General features: G+C 38.7%; 1 protein-coding gene across 6 annotated transcripts in view; it reads left to right on the forward strand.

The window, feature by feature from the left end:
- SSBP2 (single stranded DNA binding protein 2) overlaps nt 1-13,945 on the forward strand; it is a 134,859-nt gene that overhangs the window by 38,394 nt on the left and 82,520 nt on the right. The gene's annotated exons all lie outside the window — the stretch shown is intronic.

Raw genomic sequence — 13,945 nt, forward strand, 5'->3', positions numbered from 1 at the left:
TATGTTTTTGTTTCATGAAATAACCTGAAGCTTTTTCACCCTAATAAACAATCAAGCAACATAGAATAAGTTAAATGCAAAATCAGCTGGTCAGACAACAGAGGAATAAAGGGTAGAAGTTTCATAACAGTTTTGCTGCCTTTCAAAACACAACAGGGGAATCTTGAGTGACAATAATTCTCACAATACAAGTGTGAAACCTCTTTCCTTGAGTCTTTTCCAGGTCTGTCTCACAAATAGTGTCTAGTTTCTGGCAAAAAATATTTCTACAGATTAAACTGACATTAGACTGCCCTATCCCAGTGTCTTATAAATACAGTTTGGGAACAAAGGAACTGATTCAGCAAAGTGAACATTTTCCATTTTCTGTTGTCAAAACCTTCTGATGGCTTGGCATCCTACAACATGTGAGCTAATGGTGATCTTGCCTTGTTGTTTATTTGTAAAACAAATAAACAGTAAGGTGGCAGTAAACACCACCTTAGACTCTGAATGCACCATCAGCACAGTCAGCAATATCCAGCATCTTTCATCAACGTCTCTTTAACATGTAGTGGTGATTAAATTGTGAGGGTGACTGGTTAAGGAGCTCGGACAATGTTGCACAGTCTTGTCCAGGCTATGCTGACCACTAAACATAATTAATGAAAGAAATAATTATCAGAGAGAGGAACAAAGTTTACGGACATTTTGTACCCACAGAGTTGTTAAGGTCGGCCAACTTAGTAAGGTACATTCCTCAAATTAAAAATGAGGTATCTCTTGCAAGCACAATAGTTGTGGTCATTTTGTCCTAATCTGTTGTAAGTAAAAATTGTTGGAAAAAGAAAAGACTTAGCTGTTAGTATTAGCTACTTAGTATTTTGGTTCCTTGTTATTAGAGGAAGGTTTAATTCCCCACTGAAGGAGCAGTTGTTTTACAGGAATAGTGTAAGACTGTGAGGAATTAGAGATTTAAATCTGGGCAGATCCAAAGCACAACAGTTGACTTCAGCGGGGGACATTGTGTTCTCAAAATTAAGTGTATGTAACAAAGGCCAAAAATCCAAAAAATGTAAATATTGTTATGAAACAAAATTGTGAAACAGAACGATCAGCAAGAGGAAATTTTTGGTGGAAACGTGTTTGGAGTCTAAAAGGAGTCCACAAACGCTTAAGCTCAGGAGAGTTTAATTGACCAGTAAGTTCACTATTGAGTCTAAATTTAGGGGTATACTAGGAATTGAGTAGGTGAATCAAAGTAGTTAGAAACCTCCTTTAGCATGTTCCATTAGCATTTCTACAGGCCTTGGAATATTTCATGGCCTTATTGCTCATTTATGATGCGTCTTGTCATAAGAAAAGTCAGAGAATGTGAGTTTGGTGTGTCCTACAAATCTGTGATTGAATATTTAACTTACTGTATAAAGTCATGCTTGATGAAGAAAAGATAAAATCATGGTCTCATTCTATTTGCACATCAAGACAGGATGAATACTTATTTTAGAAACAATTTTTAAAATTTATTTTAGAAATTAATTTACCTGGTGTTTGTAAAACCTGCTCTCTCAATATTTTAAGGTGGCAGGAAAAGTTTTGCATTGTTTTTGTCACAGTTGGGATAAATTCATGTAATCCCTCACAAGACTCACAATGCTCCTTGTTATCACTTAGGTTTTGCTTAGGACAGTCTCCATCGGGGTTTTTGTGTCTGGTCTTTTAAGGTAGCATTGTAAGCTCATGTCAAAGAAAAAGAAAATGGTATTAGTAGGATATAGCCAAGCACATGTCACAGCAGAGGAAGATGAACATGTAGTGAGTGAAATCCTGATCCACACAGTGTCTTGCCATTGCCTGTGGAGAGGTCAAAATCCCACCGTCAGTGGGAACCATCAGAAGCTGCTGCTGGATTCTTCCTCCTGCCAAGGCTGCTGGGGCTGGTAAATCAAAACTCTGCTGCTACATTGCAGGTCAAGTAGTAGAGCATTTGTAGCTATGCTGTCATATCTGAAAACTGTTATTGTACGTACAAAACAGCACAGAAGGCTTGCTTATTAATTCATACGAGCAATGCAGAATTTTTTATTAGGCATGTGTTCCACTTGACCTAAGAAAAACCATTCCTGCAGAAGGGTGCGTGGTCTGGCTGCTGCAGACATGGCAGCTGTAGCTGAGTGGGCTGTGTTTGGAGAGGAAATAATCTTGTCTTTGCTTTTGTGGAGAGAGAAAGGCTTAGGAATGCTTGATGGAGGAGGAAAGCACTTGCAGATGATTTAATGATTTGGAAATATTGCTGCCTCACTCGACATTGCTGCGAGTCAGGCAGGAACACACAGGTTGACTCATGAAATGAATGCACAGAAAGACTGAGTTTCTTCAAGTTTACTTACAAGCTTTACATTATCTGAAATGCAACTGTAAGATTAATGCTGTTTGATTTCTCTCCCCTCTCAGACACTGTGTTGTGGCTTGCGGTACTACAATGCTCGTCTTACTAAAAATGCACTACATAGAAAAGTAAAGCCCAATTCTGGCTTTATAAACAAGATTTTCCATGCTCATCCTGAGTTTAAGTATTTGCAGCTCCCCCATATTTAAAATGGATTTTATGTTTATTTTCTGTCAAGATTTGCCACTGGATATGTTTCCTTCTGAGTGAACAAGGTTCTGAACTGATTAGGTACATTTTTAACATTTTTTTAGGCTTGAAAAGACTCATGTCATGAATGTGCATGTGCTGGATCAGGGAGATAGCTCCTGGCCTGGAAGTTTTAAGATATATCATGTAGAATTGGAAATTGTTTCAGGTGACTCAGGAAAGAAAACTGTTGCTTGCTCACCCAGCCTGTTAATACTGCAGGCATTTCAGTAGGAGTAGCTTCATTTGAAACAGAAAAATGCCCGTGATTTTTTTCCGGGTACCTGTTACTTTACTTTTTCCTGGAGGAAAACTCCTGCACTCTTTGAAGTCTTGTGAGAAATCATGTTCATGGATGGTCTGAGGCAAAATTCAGTCTTCGGTGTAGAATGAATGGTTTGTGTTTCTTCACGATGTCCTGAGGAGATTTCTTCACCTCTCTAGTTAAAAGCTCATTTTTCCACATTTTGAGATCTTCTGCTGAGAGAAGCAAGTTCCAACATGCATCTCTTTCCACTTCTTTCCAAGCTGAAAACTCTGTCCAAAAGAGGAAATAAAACCTGGATTCTTAACAGTGCCCCATGTTCTAATGGCCACAAATGACCATCCTGCTCTTCCTTAGGCCTGGCCATTCATCCCCATCTCTGGGTTTGAAAGGGGTGGTATCTGAAAATCCTTCTTTTTAAGATGATTTCTGTACATAGCAGTGAAGATATTTTTCCTTTCCAGAAATTTCTGTGCTCCTGTTATCTCCCACTCCGGGCAGTGGAAGTTTTTCTATATGGTGCTGGTGCAATGAAGGTGGTGCTGTATTAAAATCTTGATTATTTTTCAGTTAAGGTTTGATCCGTTCTCCCCAGCTCTTTGAAAGATCACTTCTGCTATGGGCAAAGGTGTCTGGTTTGTGTTTGTGTCTCCCAGAAGAATTCCAGGTAATGCACAGGGTAACAAACCAGAGACACTCTTTGCTCCGGAGACTGAAATGAGCTGGGCCCACATCCCCTCTGCCCTATTGGCACAGTTCAATGCTGAGCTCTATGACAGAGGGTTGTAGAGTGTACCAAAGACAATGCTGTCATTGGTTTTGTCCAGATTATTGCTTTTAAAGGTCATAAGTAGAGAAATAAAATTATCCTAGAAGCAACTGAGCAGAGTGTTTGGACATTTGAGGAGGCTGCTCAATCTCTGTGCACCTCTCTTCAGACATGTTGGGTCTCTGCATGCATTTCTGTGTTTTATGGGGAGAGAAATTACTACTTTATTCTCTGCACCCGTCTCCCTTCAGTAGAACTAAGAGGCACTTGAACACACTAAATGCCCCAAGTCCCCTTAATTAATCATTATCAGTACTCAGTATTCGAGGAGTTGTGAATACTTTTATGTCCATTTTGGACTACAGATTACCATGAAATGCCCATGAGACTGTTCTCCCAAAAGAGCTGTTTTGTTTCTGGTTTCATTAAACTGCTGTCCTCCTTCTCTGCCTTTTGTGCATCAGGGATGGAGTAACTTGTTTTCATTCTTGATTGCCTGACCCATCTCTTGCTACTGCGACCTTCTGCAGGCAGCCTAGCTAGGGCAGCTTTTCCTTCTAGCTTTATTGCTGAAAATGGAATTCTAGGTCTGGTTTCCAGCTGTCAGTTTCTGTGGAGAATGCATGTTAAACTTTCTGCTTAAAACAGAAATTAAGGAAAAAAAAACTCCCCATCATCCTTATCCTCCCATAGAAGGGCAAAAAACAGTCAAGTTGTCCTGCTTTGCTGCAAGGCTTTTGTTGCAAAGTCAATGCTGCAGATCTGAGTTACCTGTTAGTTAGTTAGATTACCTGAGTTCCACAAAGTTCTGGAAGGCCCTTTGGGTATTTACTGATCATCACTAAGTCAGTGATTTCACCCTCAGAATATGTTCTTCAGACAATTGATTTGCCACTCTACGGATAGTCCCTGTGTCCAGGTAGAGAACAGGTTATTTCTTAAAGGTAGAAGAAATTTATGAAATAGCCATAGTATTCTTTTTGTAGTTAATAGGGAAGTGAAAAGCATTTCCTCTCATACATTCATTGTTAAAATTGTATTCTTTCTTTTCGTGTAAGTAGTATTCATATTTAATTTTGAATGAAGTGGCTTTCTTTGCTGCTCTTTTCGTTCTGTGGAGATCATGTTTCACAGTGTTCAGGTATATGTGCAGTAAAATGTGTTATTAGGTATGGAAAACAGGAGAAAACAAAGAATTTGCTTTTGCTTTGAAATTCCATACCTGAATACATTAAGTAAATCCGTATGGTTAAAGAATGCACAAGAGTAAACAATTAACCAACCATATTTTTTGCAGAATACTGTTTATTGTGATCTCCCAAGGTGGTGCATCCTTGACTTTCTCTTGTGTGCTGCCAAAAATGCAGTGAATGTGAAAACTGGATAAATGTTTAGGATTCTTGTCCTTGGTGTAGGACACTGTTTTGTCTGCATGAAGGCCAGTGCTCAACTGGGAGGTTTGGGGAGGACAGGGTGGGTCACCACCTGAGGGTCTTACATAGAATTTACACAGATAAGCTGGGCTGCCTCAGTCTCCATCTCTTTAATTTTATTGCTCAGTAGCTGTTCATGAATAGTGTGGAAAGGATTAGTTAAAAGCATGCTCCATGTCCCAAAGTCTGCAAACAACATTGCCTGGTGTCAGGTGTTTATGAGTGAATATCAGAATATTGCGCTGGATCTCCAAGAGTATGAAACTTATTGTTGGCTCACTAGAAATTTTTTGAAGTTGAGCAATTGATACTCCCCTTGGATTGTAGAGACTCTTTTTGCAGGAAAATCAGGATTAATTTCCTGTTTCCTGCTAAGAAATTCCCCAGTTGAATTCTTGTCCTTACATTTTCATAAAGAGGGAAGATGTACTGCTCATACCATCCTTCTTCATCATTCCTTTCCATAAATTAGTAGAAAATATAATGGTTGGATTTGAGCTGCTCTGTGACACAAATGTTGATTGTAAGCTCTGATACAGAAATGTGTTGCTTCTTACAGCCAACATAATTTTTCTCTTTATAGAGGTAATTTCCCAGGTAATTTTGTGCATTGCTTCTCTTTTCATGTGAGAAGTCAGCCACTTGTTTCAGAGAGCACAAGCAGCATTTCCTCCCCAAAATTCCAATTATTCTTCTTTGAGTGAATATTTAATTTCCTTGGAATTTAGAAGTAAAATAGTTAATTAGTTTGAGCTCAGTGGAAGCCTTAGACAGGATAAGGACCCCCATTTCCCCAAAGGTAATTTAGCTCCTCTTTCATGGTTCCCAGAGGGAGGCAGTGGACACATTTCTTCCTTTTTTCTCTTCTCTAACAACCATTTTAGCTTAACTTTCATTGAAAACAATGGGAGATAACAGCCATTTTAATGAGGGCAGGCTTTGGGAACATTCTGTTTGAAAAATAGTATTTACTTAGAGTGAAGCACCAAAAACATTTATATACACTGCAAAATTTTGTCCCATTTCATGCAAAGTTCATTAAATGTGACAAAATTTGGTTTTCTTTTGCTTGGAGAAGAGGAGGGGGATGTGAAGGCACAGGAAATTAAGGGAGAAGTGAGTGGTTGAAGAGATAATGTGGAATTCACAGGCTGAGGTAGAGGCTGAAAGGCAAAGGGAAGTGGCTGGAATGCTCAGGCTGCTCCACAGCCTTCTAGAGGTAAATCTGGTTGTAAGGTTTTTTTGGTTTTGGGTTTTTTTTTTAACAGTGATAGACAAACTGTTAACTTACTATTTTAGTTCATGACAGGTGTCTCCATGGATTCATTTCTTTGTGTTCTGAAGTCAAGGGCTTTCTGTATAATTAAAATAAAGCTGAGGTCCTTCTGCTCTAAAGACATGATGTGTCATTGTCTGGAAGAAGGCTCAATGGGAAATTTCTGACCAGTTCAATGGAAGTCCCAGGGTACTGCAATTTCTTTTTCTGTGTGGTTGTCCTGATGAGGAACTTTCAACTTCAGCCATTTCTTGGAGTAATGTTGTTAAATGTATCCTGTGTAAAATGTCTTGCAATTGAATGAACTCCGCTCATTCAAATTTTAATTTTTTCATTTGCTCGAATGGATTATTTATGCTACCATAGTGAAAGCTGTATTGCAGTTTAAATTTTAAACTTTATCATTTGAAGTGATCTTAAAATCAAGATTTCAGAGGAGAGAGGATATTTTTTTCTTTTACAAATTAAAGCACTTATGCATATGCAAACTTCATGGGGTGTGTTTAATTATCTAATATTTCAATATACAGAAGTGCAGACCTTCGGGATTTTAGACATTGCCTCAAAAGTTGTAGAAGCTTCACTTATTTTGAATTTATTTTACCTTTAATATTGATAAGATACAGTCTACTGTAAGTTTAAGTAGCATTGAGAAATGTCCTGTTTCCAAACTTTTGTTTTAGTAGTTGTATTGTGAAAACATTTTATTTGTCACCGTTGACATACAGATCATCCTTACTCATGGCAGAGTGCACACAATATGTTCTTACAGCACTCCAGAACATCACTAAAGGAGGTCAATTGTAGCTTAGTAACACTGGGAATGTTAAATGGACTACCTCTGAATGTAGAGCTGGAGATTTCCTGGCATTAATTTTTAACACTGATTGTACATAATGCCTTACATCAACAGAGCACAAACACTTGATCAATAGGGAGCAAGTGCTGGGTTAAGCCTTGCCAGGGCCCGCTCCCTCTGCTGACTCTTCCTCCCCCTTGTGTTCTTCCTCCTGATGGTTCATCTTGCACAGCAGGGTCCATCCTGATGTTTATGGTTCAGGGTTTGCACTGAGCAGTCCCACTTCAGCTGGTCAGATCTTGGGCTGAGGACAAGGGTGTTTTGTGGCTCGGCACTGATGCCATTTGATTTGTGCCTTTTTTTCTTTTCTGTGTTCTCTGTATTCTTTGCACATTTATTTGTAGCTCTGTAGCCTACTGTATGTGTGGCTAGATTTCCTAGTAATTTTCCACGGCCCTTCCCTAAAGAAAAAGAAAACAAATTCCAGAGCTCCAAGCCCCATGGGTACAGCGCCCCTGTGCTATCTTGGCTCTTTCCTGGCTACCTTGGTACTAGGAGAGAAAAACTCTTGGAGATGCATTTCATGGACTAAGTACAGCCAGTGCCAAGGGAGGGCTGCAGAGAAGGGGCTGGACTGGGGGGAATTCCATCACCACTTGTGCTCCTAATTGGTGTTTTTATCAATTATGCTGATTTCCTAACACCTCTAAAATGTACTCACCCGTGTGGGGGTGAACTTTTGTAGACATCTTGCCATAACTGCCCCTGAAGGCCTCCAAATAAAGATCCACTTTTATAATACCTGTTTACTAAAATTGTCCTGAGTTTCATTTCCAGGCTGGGAAAAAAGGCAGCAGCAGCGCTGCCTCTGTGTGTGGTGTGTGGCCATGCCTTTGTCTGCACCAGGTTAAGCACAGCTGCACTGATGGGAAGCATTTTCCTTTTCCTGTTTGCCCAGACTGGAGGCACTTCACCTAAATGCAATCTTCTTTAGCCTCATGAAAAGCAAAAGTGAAAGTGAGAGTCTTATGTCTGCACAATATGCCAAACACAGATTTTGTTATCAGCTCGACTGCTCCGTTAATACATCTAAGTGACTCATTTCAGACTTGCTTAGCACATTTCTGGAAAATCCAAGGACTTACAACTTCCATCTGCTCTCTAATATGATGAAAGATGAATCCTGAAGATCACAAATTGTAGGAGACGTGCAGCTCTTAATAAGAGCAGCTGAACAACAAATGCCTTATGAGAGGTGGTGAAAAGTGAAGTAATGAGGAGGAAAGGCAGGGAGGCCTCTGGAGGGAACACGGATATCCATGGCTGACTAGAACTGTCACATCCAAACACCACACTAAATATGAGATGCCCATTACATAACACGAGTCACAGGGCTCACATAATGGTCTTTTTGAATTTTCTGCAGAATTAAGGCCTGGGTGTTACAGGCACTCATGTTTACACGGGTCCTCGGGCCTGCACAGGATGTGGTGCTTGGGAAGAAACGTGCAGCTCTGCAGATTGGGATACATTTAGAGGAAAGCTTGAAAATCTTGTTTCTTATTGTGAGATATCTGCATTCTAAACATGATAGCCACTGAAAACAGTAAACCTGTAGTGCATACAGATAGATAAAGTACAGCATTTCATCTCCATTTTCTCCCCTCTAGAGAGAAATGGAGGTTGTGGCATAATCAAAGAGAACAAAAATATTTAACTTGACTTAAGGTGAAAGTCTGCACTGCACTTTGTCCTTATAGCCTGTTTTATTGTGACCCCTCCTTAACTTCAGTGTACATCTTCAAAGTGCTGTCACAGCAACATCCACAGACTGGATTTATGCCACTTTGGGAGGATACCTGTAACAAAATTCAGATGCAGCAGTCTGTAACCCATCAGAGGCTCATTTACCCAAGAAAGTACTTCTGTGCATAATTCACACCAGAAGAGGTGCATGACCTGTCTGGTTTTCTTTGACATAGGAAGTGGAAGACAAAGTTCTCTGTAAGGTAGATAATAAATATTATGTTCTGAGACATAAAGGATCCGGAAAACATTTTCCAGTTCTGCTTTCAGATCTGATTTCCATACTGCAAACCTAAATTTTAGTCTGAAATGTACTGAGATCTTAAGTAGTAGATAATTAAGGGAATAATTTAGCCCCTGAGGTGAATTTTAATGTCTTTTCTGTTAAAAGAGTGGCAGAAAAATGCACAGACTGTGCACATGCATACAGTTGAGTGTGACATTTCACTTAATAAATCAGTTTTACACGAGTAGGATTTCAGTGAGATTTGTAAAGGCAGGCAGTGAGTCCCCGTGGAGCACGACCCTGTTGGCTTGGTCCCAGCTCTGCACAGATGTTGGGATCTGCCTGGACAGGTCCAACAGCAGGATCAGGGACTCTGGCCCTCGCCTGGCAAACAATTTCATGGTTGAGTAGCATTTTATGTGTGAATACTCTGATTAGAGTCACACATGTTTGCAGTAGCACGGTCACAGAAAACAGTACAAATGCAGTGGGTCATTCCTGTTTACTCTTCAGTTTTAGAAGTACTTCTTTGTACCAAAAGTGTTAATTTATTTCATCTGGATTTTTTCTATGTATTTGAGGCAAAGGCACCCTTTCCCAGTTATCTCTATTGTGAAGAAAATCTCCAATTTTCTGTTTACATGGACAAAATTGTTAAAGTATGGCTGCTGGACAACCCTTAGATATCTCTGCAAAAAGTGTTTTGCTCCATCTTATGACCTAATTTATAGTATTTTATTTATTTTCCCTGTACTTTCATAATTTTGTGTTAGTCTGTATACAGAAGGTGTTTGGTGAGTCCCACATCCAATTGCTTTACTTTTAGTGCTCCAGCTGCTGTACCCCCATTGCTGTATGGAGAACATATGTTGGATTTCCTCGTAATAGGAAAAAGTGTAGCTACTGGACATCCTTGCTGTCTTATCCTGATAATGTGCAGGATTTCTTCTTCCTGCAACAAGTTGGATATTGTTATTTATTGTTGCAGCACTATAGTGTGTTAAGGGTTTTGTTGAAGCTCCTGTTCCCTAAGTCATGTTCCTTAAATTGTACAAGGAACTAAGCTTTCATTATTAAAAAAAAAAATCTTTTTCAGCCTGATTATTTAGAAAACATGATCTGAGTGAATGGTGGAAAATAATTAGGTACCAAAAGAAAGAAATTTCCTCAGTAAAGCTGATACTGCTTCTATTCAGTTTCCTGAATTCCAAATTAGCACAAGAAAATGGTATTGAAGGCTAAGGTATCCAAGAGGGTGATTGCAGGAGAGGGCTTTAATAGATTTTTCTTGTTCTACCCTGTTACCAGATGCTGTTTCACCCCACTGGGGTAGTTCTTGAACACTGATCATTAATAGATCTACTTTTTTCTGTTGCCACTAGAACACACAAACACATGTAACTTTCCATTTTTATGCAATACAGGTAATAGGTTTACAAAGGGTAACCTGTAGTTTGATTCTTTTTAAAAGCCTATTTTTGGTTGCTTTATGTTTTCTTAAACTTCAGCAGTTGTAGCTGAGTTGTCTTCCCAAGATACCTGTCCATGAAATGTCTCTGTGATGCTGCTGTGGCACTCAGGCACCTCTCAAGCTACCTAGTGACAGAACTGAGGGTTTATGGAGGTGGTGTTTTTATTAATTACCTGTGTTCAGCTGTGTTATGCCTAAATCCCACACAGACACACAAATTTCATTGTGCAGAACTTTCACATCCTTCCAGAAGAGTCTCTCAGACCCCACCTCAGTCTTTGCACCGTTCATCAGTGACAATTTTTTGGTTAGTTCATGCTTTTGGGTTAGAAAGCTGTCAAGAAACAGTGTATTATTCACTTTTGAGCAGTCTGTGATTTAAAAAAAAATAACAGAAAAAATTATCACCTTGGTATGTTTATTTTCTTCTTTCTTCTCAATTTTCCCACTACCCAAATGCAGAGCAGTGATGATTTGTTAATTGTGTCAACTGGAAATGGCCCAGTTAAAAATTATTAACATCAGGTATAAGGTTTGAAAGGTGGTAAAACCTCTGGGTTTGTCCTGTTCGTTAAAAACACATTTAATGAGAGCAGGAGCTGAAACAGGTAGTAATTTGTGTTCTGATGATTCTGACATCATGAATTAAATCTCAGCTATGCCTGCTTAAATTTTAGCTACTGGTACATGTTAATATAAGCACCCTGTTGGTGTTTTTTTTTTTTTTCCTTTTTTTTCTTTTATTTTTTTGACATAAAAATGTGGAGTCTGCAGCAGCTGTTCCTGACATGCGATGAACTCCAGAGGTGCTCCAGCTGCCATAAATCAAGCTGCCTATTTGAGAGGCTGAGTTAGGGTATTTATCTGTAGTAATAATCTATTTTCTTAAAAAAGAGCCCTTTTTTTTTAATACAGGCCTGATACTGGATTAACCAAACTTTGTAAAGCAGTCACATAAAAGAAATGGTGTATCCTGGTTTTGTCAGGAGCTTCTTTGTTTAGAAAAGTTACAGTAAAACACAGAAATTCAAATTAGATTGCTTGCAGTTTTCAGAATTTCAGGTTGAGGTCAAAGGAAATATTGCAAGAAGTAAACATGCATTTACATTCTAGATTTATTAGTGACTAGAATACACCTTAGAAAATGTGTTCCAGCTTTATTAAACACGGTGGAAAATGCTGCAGTTGTTAAGATATTGCATGGTAGCAGAAACTGAATTATTGTTTGTGGTGGTGTAAGCACTTCTGCACAACCATTGCCTAAACAGCAGAAGAATTCTGTAAGTTAGAATTGCCTTTTTTTGGTAGTACTTTCTGTGTTGCACTTTTGCTCAGTAAGCAAACCATGGAGCTGTTGAAGCTCCAGAAGTAGAATGGGTCCATTTTTGTCTCGTGGACAATACATTTCCTTGAACATTTTCACTCTTGTTTGGTGCTTTATTTCATCCTGGGGCTTCTAAACTTCATTTAAATTTTTTTGAAAGTCATGCTGGTGACATTTAGTTCCTTTGGTTGTCTTCAGGGAAACTTCAGATGCCCCAAAACACAAAATGCTGTTGGAGTTGTTAATCCTAAAGTGTGATTTCTGTGGAAATAAAAAGGCTTAGGAAACCCTTACTGGTGCTGATTCAGAAATTACATTACATGAGGGTAGGAGTAGTGCAGAAATACTTGGTATTCTAGACTCTTCATGAATTATTATAATTAATAGAGCTGGTCATGAAACAGAGTGAAGGTCAGTACAAAAGAAAAAACAGTCACAGGACAATGTTTTTAAAGTGCCATTGCTGATTCATCCTGTTTTCCAGAGACCAACCTATAGTAAATTAAACTTGGAAATTTCCAAACATATTTATTTATAAAGAATTAAACGTTTTGCACAAATTGCCATAATTGAGCTGTAATTCTGATTTAACTAATGGGCGCAAGTTATGGGAGTTGCTTTTGGTCGCACCTTCCCATGAAGTACTGAAACACCATTACTTCCTCTACAGATCAGGAAAAACATTGTTTAAACTACTACTTTTTAATTATTATTATTTAAAAATTTATTATTTTGATTTATTTAAACCTAGCTAATATTCACACAGATGAGGTGACCACTCTAAACACCTTTGTCTGTGGTAAATAACCCAAGGCACAGATTCTTCTTTTAGCTGTGTTTTCCCTGCATGACTCACCATTCCAGACCTGTGCTTTATGTCCCTTTGTTAGAGAGCTCAGTCCTGACTTCTCTGAAGCTGTGTTAAGGTAAGTTGATGTTTTTATTTCATGTCAGCTTTGCTGTGTGCAGGCAGATATCCCATCATACAGTTTAGTGATGTAACAAGCCACTTGTATTTTTATAAGAACAGTCAAAAAAGTCTCAAGTCTTGCTTTCAAGCATGCTGAAATGTCAGACTTCAGACTAGCTATCAGCCTTGACAAAATACACACATTTTCTCCTCCTTTTCTCAACTCACACATTGTGGTGGTGATTCTCCACTGATCAGTGATTTTACTTTTAAAATATATGTTTCTCCTTTTTTTTTTTTCCATTGAAAACATGAATTCCTGACAAGCCAAGGCCTCTGCTTTAAATTTTAATCCCGGCGTGACAGACATTCTGATTCACTCCCTGTAACTGCACTAGAATCAAATATTATTGCAGATGTTTGATGAACCATAGAATTGGTTCAAGTCTCATTTCCAGTTACTTGGTTTCTAAATGTTCTCTTTGGGGACCCAAGCAGCGCTGTTGATATTCTTTGTTCCAGTTGCTCAGCAGTTTGCAGCTTAATATTGTCAAGGGGTTTTTGTACTGAAGCAGCTACTGAAGTCAGAACTTGTTATGGAATGGAAGAAATTTAGAAATGGGCCCCATATCCAGTGTCAAACTGTGGGAAAGGCTATTATTTTAATTGCTGCACTAGGTATTGATCAAAACCACCCAATATTGCCTGTATCTGTGATCTTCTTGGTAGCTTTTTAATTAAGCAGCACCCCCAAAATTAAGAGTTCATTATTATATCGAGAAAGTTAAATCTGCTGCCTAAAGTAGCTGACATTCTTTTCTGTATTTCAGTTATTCCATAGGGGTTTTCTTTTCCTTTTACTTCTGAAGATATGCAATCAGCTCACGCTGTGTCACTGTAGTACTTTTATTTTTGTAGATGCAAAGTGAAATGCTGAATTGTGTTGAGTAATTCATGTGCTGTGGTACTTTTGTACTGGAACTTTTGTACTGGTGTTCTGTAAGCAAGCTTTCATTTGCTGATTAGTATAAAACCCCTTTTTTCGTATT

Source organism: Fringilla coelebs (genome assembly GCF_963513975.1).
Source record: "Fringilla coelebs genome assembly, chromosome: Z".
NCBI classification, from domain to species: domain Eukaryota; kingdom Metazoa; phylum Chordata; class Aves; order Passeriformes; family Fringillidae; genus Fringilla; species Fringilla coelebs.